The sequence below is a fragment of the Hevea brasiliensis genome, chromosome 9 (assembly GCF_030052815.1).
Source record: "Hevea brasiliensis isolate MT/VB/25A 57/8 chromosome 9, ASM3005281v1, whole genome shotgun sequence".
NCBI lineage: Eukaryota > Viridiplantae > Streptophyta > Magnoliopsida > Malpighiales > Euphorbiaceae > Hevea > Hevea brasiliensis.
The window spans coordinates 52,234,326-52,246,898 of record NC_079501.1 but is presented as its reverse complement, the minus strand read 5'-3'; the positions used below and the strand labels follow the sequence as shown (position 1 = coordinate 52,246,898).

The window sequence follows — 12,573 nt, the reverse complement described above, 5'->3', positions numbered from 1 at the left end:
TGGAGTAAGGGTTGTAATATTTGAGATATTTTGTGGATTTTGATTGGGTAATCCACATTTTGTGGTCTCAATGAGTTTTATTCATTTCTTGTGTGTTTAATGACATGCTTAGTGTAGGATCCCATTAAGTAATGTTCTTAATCCATGGTTGAAGTACCGAAAGGAGAAGACCTTGTGATAGATAATCAAGAAATTGGACTTAATTAACTTAGACCTAGAAATAGGCTAAGGATTAAGAGGATTCACAGATTAATTAAAGAACTTAAATGGTCTTAATTAACTCTAAGTCCACGAAAGTAGGATTAGATTGATTAAGGCACTCTTTGTCTCACTCGAAAGGGAATTCAAAGGATTTAAGAATTAATCTCCTTAAAACCCATAAGTTTCATAAGATTGGATAACCAATTTAAAATCCCAAAATAGCTCGAATATGAAATCCCGAACTTCGGAATCGCCTTTTTACCATTGTTAATTTCTAATCGAATTTAATCACTTGCCATTTTGAATATTGCCATATTTGAACTTGCTTATTTCAATTTGATGCAATTTTAGTTTAATTAATACATTGTTGAATAGAATATTAATTTTGCATATTTAGATTTCATACTCCATTACCCATTAATTCATTATTTCAATTTCAAAAATACTTCAATTTACTCAACTTTTTACATCAAAAATTCAATCATTAACACAACTCCTCGTGGGATCGATATCTTTTCTATACTACTTGTACGACCCGTGCACTTGCAGTAGGGACGCATCAAGTTTTTGGCGCTGTTGCCGGGGAGTTGTTTGTTTAAGATTGAATTCTTGATTATTTTAGTTGTTTTTAGTTTTATTTTGTTATCTTTTCATTTTGTGTTTGTTTGTTCTTTTTCAGGTACTTTTAATCTTTTATGAGAAGAGCTAGAAGCTCAAGTGACACATCCTTATTGTTCAATCCTGAAATCGAGAAATTTTGTAAAGCCAACAAGAAAGAAACCAGAAAAAGGAAAGAAGCTTTGAGAGAAACTGAATTAGAAGCAGACATGGCTGATGAAAGAATTAGAATCGGTGGTAATGTTGGAAATGGTCAAAACAATGAAGATGAAGCCCAAGGGGAAGAAGTTGTTAATGCAAACGTGCCTAGGGGAAGTATGATGGATCATGCTTTTCCTCGTTTTGATGACTTGAGAGAGAGTATAGCAAGACCAAGAATTGATGCAAATAGCTACAAGATGGATTTGGGAGTTCTTCAAATGATTCAGAATTCTCAATTTGGAGGACATCCTTCTGAAAATCCACATACACATCTGAAGAAGTTTGCTATGATTTGTGATATGCAAAAACAACCTGGAGTTTCTGATGATGCAGCAAGATTGAAGCTATTCCCATTCTCTTTGAAAGATAGAGCATTGGATTGGCTTGATTCTTTACCTCACAACTCCATTACAAATTGGGAGCAGCTCACTGATGCATTTCTTGCACAATATTTTCCACCTGGAAAAACTCAAGAGTTGAGGAATCAAATGACAGCTTTCAGACCAAGAGAGGATGAAACTCTCTATGAGTCATGGATGAGATGGAAGGAATTAGAGAGATTATGCCCACATCATGCCATTCCGAAATGGATGATAAACCAGAATTTTTACACAAATGTCACTCCTGCAATTAGAGGAATTATTGATGCTCAAACAGGAGGAGAATTTATTATAAAGCATGAAGATGAAGCTTATGAGCTATTGGAGAAAATTGCAAAGAATACTCATCTTTGGAGTAGTCCAAGAGGACCAGCACCAACTCAAAAGAGGCAAGCTGTTAGAATGTATGATCTTGATCCATTCAACATGATTAATGCAAAGTTTGATGCACTTACTAATGTCCTTGCTAAGAAGATGGAAGATCTGAGTATGTTGGTTAGTTCATCATCATCAGCTGGAAGTTCACAACAAGTGGCTTATGCAGAGGAAACTACCAGTTGTGGAGTAGATTATGGAGAACAAGTAGCATATGTTGGTAATTATGGAAACAAACAAATGGGGAATTCTTATTCTCAAACTTACAATCCAAATTGGAGGAATCATCCCAACTTTTCATGGGGAAATCAGCAAAATCAAGTTCAAAATCAGAATTTTCAACCACATCAGCAACAAGGAGTTCTATATCAGCAAAATAGGCAACCATTGCCTAATTTTCAGCAGAAAAATATGAACCCTCCACCAAAACAGCAAGAACGAAATTCCACCACTGAAGCTTTATTGCAACAAATTCTTGCTAACCAAAATAAGCATGATGAGGAGATGAGAGAGATGAAAGCAAGGCTGGAACAGATGCAAACACATAATGAATCTTTGGAAAACCAGATTGCACAACAAGCATCTTCCTCAGGTGCTAAATCTTTTGGAAAACTTCCAAGTCAACCAGAAAACCCAAGAGAGCAATGTCAAGCTATTACTTTAAGAAGTGGGAAAGTTATAAATGATGAGAAGAGTGAAAACAGTGAGAAGAGAGAAAATGAGAAAGAAATTGATGAGAGTGAAAAACAAGAGAATGCAGAAAAATGTAAAGAGGAAATTGAAGAAAAGGAAGAGAAGTATATACCTCCTGAACCCTACAAGCCACAACTTCCCTTTCCACAAAGCCAAGCTTGATAAGCAATTTGGGAAGTTCTTAGAGGTTTTGAAGAAACTTTACATAAATGTGCCTTTTGTTGATGCTCTTTCACAAATGCCCTCTTATGCAAAATTCTTGAAAGAAATTCTCTCAAACAAGAGGAAACTTGAAGATGATGAAACTGTAGCTTTGACAGAAGAATGTAGTGCTATCCTTCAAAGGAAACTTCCCCCAAAGCTCAAGGATCCAGGGAGTTTTTCAATTCCATGCCACATAGGGGAATCATGTTCTACAAAAGCTTTATGTGATTTAGGGGCTAGTGTTAGCCTTATGCCCCTCTCCATTTATGAAAAGCTCAATATGGGAGATCTTAAACCAACCCACATTTCTCTTCAGTTAGCTGACAGGTCAATTAAGTATCCTGAAGGGATTTTGGAGAATGTGCCTCTGAAGGTTGGGAAGTTATACATACCTGTTGACTTTGTCATCTTGGACATGGAGGAAGATTTTAATATCCCAATTATCTTGGGAAGACCCTTTCTAGCTACAGCAGGAGCATTGATTGATGTTAAGGGAGAAAAGCTGACTCTTAGGGTTGGTGAAGAGCAATTGGTTTTCAATATTAATAACACTATGAAAAAGCATCATTCTGAAGCTGATACTTGCTTGAGAGTTGATATTATTGATGAGCTGGTTGAAGAACACTTCAGAAAGAAATATCCAGAAGATCCACTTGAAAATTGTTTGGTTCATGGAGGAGGCATAGACTATGACAACCCTCATGTAGCTGCATATGCTCAACACTTAGAGGGAAGTCCACCATTCATTTCTGCTCCAGTTTTTCAACTCACACAAAAGGAAAAAGTAGAATCTAAGCAACCATCATTCAAGGAAGAAGATGCACCTAAGGTAAAACTTAAGCAACTTCCTTCTCAGCTTAGGTATGAATTTCTTGGCACTAATAACACTTATCCAGTAATTGTAAATGCAAATTTGAGTACTTTAGAGGCTGATAAGTTGTTAAGAGTGTTGAGACAATTTAGGAAAGTCTTAGGATACACCATAGATGACATTAAGGGAATAAGCCCACACTTTTGCATGCATAGAATCATCTTGGAAGAAAATTGTAAGCCATCTATTGAACATCAGAGGAGGTTGAACCCAAATATGAAAGAAGTTGTCAAAAAGGAAATTTTGAAGTTGCTTGATGCAGGGATCATATATCCCATCTCGAGTGATGCCATTTGAGCCCAGTACATGTTGTCCCAAAAGAGGGTGGAATGACAGTTGTCAAAAATGAAAATAATGAATTAATTCCCACCAGAACAGTGACTAGTTGGCGAATGTGCATAGATTACAGAAAATTAAATGTTGCCACTAGAAAAGATCATTTTCCACTTCCCTTCATTGATCAGATGTTGGAAAGACTAGCTAGGCATTCTTACTTTTGCTATTTAGATGGATATTCAGGTTTTTTTCAAATCCCTATCCATCCAAATGATCAAGAGAAAACCACTTTTACTTGTCCATATGGAACCTTTGCTTATAGAAGGATGCCATTTGGGTTGTGTAATGCACCAGCCACTTTTCAAAGGTGCATGATGGCAATTTTCTCAGATTTCATTGAAGACATAATGGAGGTTTTTATGGACGATTTCTCTGTTTATGGATCTTCATTTGATATATGCTTGGCTAACCTTTCTAAAATTTTGCAGCGATGTGCAGATACTGACCTTGTGTTAAACTGGGAAAAGTGTCATTTCATGGTCCAGGAAGGGATAGTGCTTGGACATTTGGTGTCTAACAGAGGAATAGAGGTTGATAAAGCCAAAGTTGAAGTGATAGAGAAGATGGCTCCTCCTACCAATGTCAAGGGAATTCGAAGTTTCCTAGGACATGCCGAGTTCTACAGACGCTTTATCAAGGATTTTTCTAAAATAGCCAAACCTTTGTCTAATTTGTTAAGTAATGACACACCATTTGTATTTGACCAAGAGTGTTTGGATGCCTTTTGCAGGTTGAAGCAAGCTCTTATCACTGCACCAATCATGCAACCACCTGATTGGAGCCTACCTTTTGAAATTATGTGTGATGCTAGCAACTATGCAATTGGGGCTGTTCTTGGTCAAAGAAAGGACAAAAAGGCTTATGCTATTTATTATGCTAGTAGAACAACTGGATGAGGCTCAAACAAATTATGCAACAAGCTGAAAAGGAATTTTTAGCAATTGTCTTTGCATTGGAAAAGTTCGGACCTTACATTATTGACTCAAAGGTGGTTATATTTTGGATCATGCGACCATCGGTATTTGCTTCGTAAAAAGGAGGCTAAGCCTAGGCTCATTAGGTGGATTCTGATGCTACAAGAGTTTGATTTGGAGATTAGAGATAAGAAGGGAGCTGAAAATGTAGTTGCTGATAATCTTAGTAGGTTGAAATTGGATGATGAAGAATTGGATGAAATCCCTATTGATGAGTTTTTCTTGGATGAACAACTTTTCTCTCTTGTTGCTAAACTACCTTGGTATGCAGACTTTGTGAATTATCTATCTTGTGGAGTTTTACCTCTAGGTATGACATGGCAACAAAAGAAAAAGTTTTTGCATGAGGTGAAGTTTTATAGATGGGATGATCCTTTACTCTTTAGGAGATGTTGTGATGGTCTAATTAGAAGATTTATTCCTGAAGAGGAGAGTGCAGTATTATGCATCATTGCCATGCTTCTGATTATGGAGGACATTTTGGAATCTCTAAAACAGCTAGTAAAATCTTGCAAGCTGGTTTCTTTTGGCCAAATCTTTTTAAGGATGTGAGAAAATTTGTGTCGGATTGTGATAAATGTCAAAGGAGTGGAAATTTGTCAAAAAGAGATCAAATGCCCCTAAATAATATTCTTGAAGTGGAATTATTTGATGTTTGGGGAATAGATTTTATGGGGCCATTCCCTCCATCATATGGTAATAGATACATCTTAGTTGGGGTTGACTATGTGTCAAAGTGGGTGGAAGCTATTGCAACTCCAACTAATGATGCTAGAGTGGTAGTGAAATTCTTGAAGAAATTTGTCTTGAGCAGATTTGGAGCTCCTAGGGCTATAATTAGTGATGGGGGTTCCCATTTTTGTAATAAGCAATTTGAGAGCCTAATGAGGAAGTATGGTGTAGTGCACAAGATAGCTACCCCATACCACCCTCAAACTTCAGGACAAGTTGAAATTTCTAACAGAGCTCAAGCATATTTTGGAGAAAGCAGTGAACAATTCTCGTAAAGATTGGTCTATCAAACTAGATGATGCTTTATGGGCATATAGGATCGCCTACAAAACCCTATAGGAACTACTCCCTTTAGGTTGGTGTATGGTAAGTCTTGTCATTTACAATGGAGCTAGAACATAGAGCATATTGGGCCATTCAAACCTTGAATTTTGATCTTAAGCAAGCTGGTGAGAAAAGGTTGTTACAACTTAATGAGCTTGAGGAATTGAGGATGGATGCTTATGAAAGTGCCCGTATTTACAAAGAAAGAACTAAAGTTTGGCATGATAAGCATCTTAGGAAAAAGGAATTCAAAGAAGGTGATTTAGTTTTGTTGTTCAACTCAAGATTGAAATTGTCCCCTGGAAAACTCAAGTCAAGGTGGACTGGTGCATATAGAGTTTCTAAGGTTTTCCCTTATGGAGCAATAGAAATTTGGATTGAAAAATCTGGGAATTTTAAGGTCAATGGGCATAGATTGAAACATTACATAACTGGAGACTCAATAATAGGAGCAAGCTGTTACAAGTCTCCAATCCCTCACCTCTTTTCAGTGAAATTCATGAAAAGTCCAGCTAAAGACTATAAATTAGCCCTCTTGGGAGGCATCCCAAGTCCTTTTATTTTGCTTTTGCTAATTTACTTTCATTTTCATTGATTTTGTTTTTATCTTAAATCTCCCCAAATTCAATTTTTGACATTGTTAAATCTTGTCCCTTGTAGATGTATTTCAATAAAGAAAGGCTGGTGAACTGTTGGGGGAGTGACCCTTAACTTGAAAATTTTGTCCTTCAAACTCTCCCAAAAACTGATAAGTTTTTGCTGCATAATCTGTGCAGGAGCCGCAATCTGGTTCATGCAGAGGAAAAATGAAATCTGCAGCAAATGGCTTGTATTTTTGGTGAGGTTGAATGTATATCAATGGAGAAAGGTTGGTGAACTGAAGGAGCTGCAATCTGGTTTATGCAGAGGAAAAATGGAATCTGCAACAAAAAGGGTGTTTGCAGCAGATGGCTTATGTTCTTGGTGAGGTTGGGTGTGTAACTTTTAAGTATATGTGCCTTTAATGTTAATATGGTGGTAAGTTGGTCATCTTTGTAGTTTTGAGATTATTTGGGTTGTAGGATTCAAGGTAGAAATATTGCATTCTCTTGGCAAAACTTGGAGAGTTCATTTCTCATTTGTGGTTAGATGCAACTTTATGCAGATTTTATGGAGTTTTATGTGCTAAATGTTGATTTGCAGAATTTGAGTCAAAATGGCATAGTTCTCAAAGGTCTTTTATGTAGGATCCATGTCTACATGCTTGTGTGATGCATTTTTGATGAACTTTGTATATATTGATGTGTTTTTGGTGAAAATTTCTCATGGTTTATGCTTCATGGAATTATATTTCTTCATTCTAGGGTATTTTTCACACTTGCAAATCATGTTCCATTGTAATCTTAATCTTGTTGAATTGTGCATAAGCAACTGCATAGCTTATGCAATCCTGCATAACCACAATTCTTGCCATTTTTCACCTTTATTGCAAGTGCATAAGGAGAGTGCATAGCTTATGCAACTCTGCATAGCCTAATTTTGTCAAATTTCACATCTTTCGAAACCTGCATAAGCAGAGTGCATGACCTATGCACATTTGCATAACTTCAAATTCTTCATTTTCTCTCTCTGCCGAAGTCTGCATAAGCAGAGTGCATGACTTATGCACTTCTGCATGACCAGAAACCCAGAAAAACCAAACTTGCCGAGGGGTGCATAAGCAGAGTGCATGACTTATGCACTTCTGCATAACCAAAGACTCTGAATCTCAAAACCCACCGAAGAGTGCATAAGCAGAGTGCATAGCTTATGCACATCTGCATGACCACCAACCCAAATTCAAAAAAATTGCCGAAGAGTGCATAAGGAAGGTGCATGACTTATGCACTTCTGCATGACATATTTTTCTGAACTTCAAAACAGGGCAACACTTGCATAAGCTGGTGCATAAGCTATGCACATGCACTTTCCCCTTATGCAGTCTTTTACAAAACCCATTTAAATCAAATTTTTTTTTTTCCTTTTTCTTTCCCACCTTCACCCCGATAAACCCTGTTCACTGTCCTTCTTCTCTCACAATCCTCATTCCGGCATAACTCCTCCTCACACCTTCTTCTCCATTTCGATTCTCACTACATTTGCCCTAATTCTCATTCTTCTTCTATTTTCTTCTTTTCCCCTTATCTCTTCCATCTTCTTCATCGGCAATGGAGTCGCCTCCCCATTCCCGTCCAGCTTCTCCTCTCAAAGTCTCGCCATTGTCAACGATACCCCCCACTCCCAATTCTCCTCCACAAGCGACACCCCCACCACCTCCCCCAACCACGTACAAACGTAAAATTCGGTCAAAATCTGTGTGACCCATGTCCTCTGCCCCTCCTCTGTCCAAACGCAAAGACCCACCCACCCCATTATCGGAACCGCCACTCAAAAAGCCAAAAGCTCTAGCCTCTACACCCTCTTCCAGTAAAAAGACAATTTCGGCAGCCTCACATGTATCAAAGCTACCCTGGCCTCTTCCTGATACAATTCAAAAAGCAGCTTTTAAGCGACTCAAGGATAGAAGGGTACAACCCACTAGGTATATATCTGCTGATTCTCTACAATCTCTTGGTTTATTTGACAATGTAGTTGCATATCTTGACGGTATGGGTTGGATGGAATTTGTTCATAAACAGGAGATAGTTTATCCAACTCTAGTTTTGGAGTTTATTTCTTCATTCTCTGCTACCCTTAAATTGCATGATGTAGACCATAAACCAATTATGAAATTTAGATGCTTGGGGCAAAATAGAGAGCTGTCATTGGACCAATTTCATAGCATTTTTGGTTTTGCAATTGATGGGTTATTTAGAGTACCACATACTGGAGTAGAGGTAGTAGGGCATTTGGAATGCTGCCCAATTTTGGAGAATCATCACAAACCAACCTCAAACTTTCTCTGCTGGAAGATCAAAAACATCCCAAATACTTGACCCTGCACTTAGGTTTATTCATAGGCTAATTGCTAGCACCATATTGGGCAGAGGGACTAGTTACAGTCTTTGTGGGAAAATCTGAACTATTTATGTTATGGTGTGCATTTCACAAAGTTAAGGTTTCTCCTGGTTATTTCTTTTGTGAGCATGTGCTGCATATTGCCACCAAATCCATAGGTGACATTGTTTTGGGTGGGCTCATCACTGTCATAGCCAAGCATTTTGGTTTTAATCCTGCAGAGCACTCAATACCAGCACTTGTGAACACTTTATATTTTGATACTACACACTTAACCAAAACAGGGTTCAATTTGTCATATTTTGATACTGCTCAACCTGCAGTAGAAACTGGGCCCATTGCACAACCAGAAACACAACCTTTCCCATCAGTCCCACAGCACCCTACTACACCTACCCCACCCCTCGGCTGCACAGACATCCCGGCCTCTGCTCACCATACCTCCTACAATTTGAACCTTCCTCTTCCACCCCTCTGCATTCAACACTAAAGCCTTATTCACCTATCTTGTGAGCTTAGTGATGATATATACTTTGTGGATAGGAAGCTTGACACTGGTCTTGATACACTCAAGGATCGTCATGATCACCTATTTGACCTTGTCATGGAAACCAGGGACAAGCAGAAAGAATTGAAGGAAATGGTGAAGCAACTCATGATCTTTCTGGGCATGCCACCCCCACCTCCATCACCTCCTCCAGCACCATCATTTCGACAGCCGGCAGAAGCCACCAGCCCCTTAGCAACATCTTTGGACAAGGGCAAAACAATAGAACTAGATTAGCTTCTGTTTTACTTTTGTTCAATCTTGTAGGACCTTTTCTTTGTAAATATGTTCATACATTTATAGTTTGCTTTGAATTATGTTTCTTTTGAATTAGTTTGTTTTAAATTCTGTGTTTCTTGAAGTTTTATTGGATAGCTATTACATTAGTCTTCTTTGATTTTCATTGCACTTATTCCCCTTTTGTACATATTTGCCCATACTCTGCATATATTTTAATGCTTCTACTGCTGGTTATACATTTCCCTTTGCCAATTCCCATGCAGCAGCTTTTGTATACACTGCACAGGCTATGAATTTCCTCATGCAAATATTTTGCATAGCCTGTGCAACCCTTTCTGCTACTTATGCAGAACTGCACAGGTTGTATTTCCTTTATGCAGATGTCATGCATAGCCTATGCAACCTATATTGCCTCTTATGTAGAACCGCACGGCTTATGCACCCTACTTATGCACATGTTCAGCACCCAGGTAACTCTTTCTTTTTGCTCTTAATTTTTACAATTCCTGGTCCATCTTATTTGCTTTGAGTTTTGGTTATCCACTACTTGAGACATTGAGGACAATGTCCAATTTTGAGTTTGGGGGTGCACATTTTGATTTTTGGCTTTAACATTTTGATTTTTGCTTCATTTTTCACATTTTGAGTATAGGAACATCTCATCCCATTTCATTTACATATATTGTAAATATTTTACATATATTTCCACACATACATATACATAACACATTTACACACACATTATACATCACTTAGAAATTGTACACATTGCATACAAATAGACTCCCTCCATTTAGTTAATGCATTACTCATTTTAGGAATCATGCATCATGCATTAAAATCTTTTGCCAAATCCCTTGAGTATTGAAAATGTGCCTATGAGAGTAATTTGACTCACCTTTTAGTTGGGTTTGTGGATTGAAAGTTTCCTAAAAGGTGCAAGGTTTTGAAGTGTCTATCCCTTGCCTGTATCTTCTTAGCCAAAAAGCCACCCAACTAGTTATTTGGAGATGGAAGTGTTTAGAGGGAGTTATTGGATATAAGGTAGTCAAATGATGTCTCACCAATCCTAGAACAAATTTTCTAAACCTTTCAAGGCGAAATACCAGCTTGTACTTGAAAAGAGAGATGATTAGGCATTCTTTGATTTAAACCTTCTCATTTTAAACCTTTGGCATTTTTCCTAATTAAAATTAACCCTTGCAAACCCCTTTGAACCTTTTTATTCCTAATTTTTCTTGAAACCCTTATTGCTACCTAGCCAATGAACCAAACACTCCAACCATTTTCATGAGAATAATATTGAATATTAGGTACACTTTCTAAAAATAATAGAAATAAAAATAAAGAAAAGAAGAAAAAAATATACAATAAAAGGGAGAAGAAATGCTTGTCATCTTGTAAAAAGTGATAGTATATGTTCTTTTCACCATTGTCATTCAAAATGAAAGAAATCCACCCAAAGTATTAAAAGGAATGAGTTTGGGGGTGGCAGATTCTAGGGACAAGCATTAAAAGAAAATGCAAGATACAAGTTTAAAGTATCAAAATGTTCCTCCATTTTTATGTGTTTTGTAAACTATGCTAGCACTTGACAATTCTCATTATGTATTTCTCTCCTCCATATATATATAAAAAAAAAGAGAGAAAAAAAAGAAAAAAAAGTATAATAAAATAAGAAATGTACCTTATGTTGTCAAGATTGAAAATATTCTCATGCTTTGAATACTTTTTACCCATCTTTCTTCTTAGCCTCTTTTGAATCCCATGGCCCCATTACATCCCTAAAAAGACCTTTGATCTCTTGATAGTACTTGCTACATTAGTGGAGATAGGAGTAGGGAATTTGCCTATGGGATTGGAAAACTATTCATTCATTCATTCAATTCCATCATTCCATATAGAGACACTTTGACTATTGATTGTTCTAGAATTCCTTTCGAGCATGACCCTCTCTTTTGATTGGTTGGTTTGGGGATTTTGAATGATAATTGACTTGATGGCTAAGCGGTGAAAGCTTGGATAAGCATTAAATTCTTTGCATTTTGAAGGATGGGTATATGGATTGCTGGTATGGCTGAAGGTGTGTTAAGTTACTTTAATAGGTGATTTTCATAGTTCTTTGGATAAGGCACCCCTAAAATTTTTGCATCACATTTTAAAGTTTGCTTGAGGACAAGCAAAAGCTTGAGTTTGGGGGTATTTGATGCATACATTTTGCATAGTCATTTAGGTCTAATTTTATAACCATTTTTATTTGATTATTAGTCATTTTTAGCGAATTTCATTAGTTAATTAGTTAGTTTTTCATAATTGTCAATTTTGGATTAATTTGTAATTTTTACTTTGTTTTGTAGGAAAAATGGTGTTTTTGAAGGACTGAAGAGAATTTGGCCATTGAGGAGTGTCTTCTACAGCCAAAGATGTCAAAAATAGGTTTTCAAGCTGAAATATGCATTGACCAAACTGTGCATAACTTGCCGCATAAGCTATGCAGATATGCATAAGGAGAAAGATCACATTGTTCCAGAACCAGTAGAAATGTGCATAAGGAGAGTGCATAGCTTATGCACATTCTACTCCCTTATGCACCTTCACGGAATTGTGCATAACCTATGCACCAAGTCATGCGATTTCGCATAAGTGACTCGAGAACCGATCAGCGCATAAGGATCGTATAACTTATGCAGTCCACTTATGCAGTCCCATAAAGAGTTCATTAATGAGCTGGCAGGAGATTCCCTCAAATAATTCCTCCTAGAACATACCATTTTAGGGCTCAATGTCAGAAAAATGCTATAAATAGTCCCATTTTCCCATTTTAGAGGAGGGAGACAAGGAGCAGAAAAGGAAAGGAGAAGAGAGGCAGAATTTGAGCAGTCACTTTCACCTTCCACACCA

At 37.3% G+C, this 12,573-nt stretch overlaps 1 non-coding gene across 1 annotated transcript; it reads right to left on the bottom strand.

Annotated features, from left to right (window-relative positions):
- Positions 1-1,492: 1,492 nt before the first annotated feature.
- On the bottom strand, positions 1,493-1,600 carry LOC131183603 (small nucleolar RNA R71). The gene has a single exon (XR_009151646.1). It is a non-coding gene; the product is annotated as a small nucleolar RNA R71 (small nucleolar RNA).
- Positions 1,601-12,573: the final 10,973 nt, after the last annotated feature.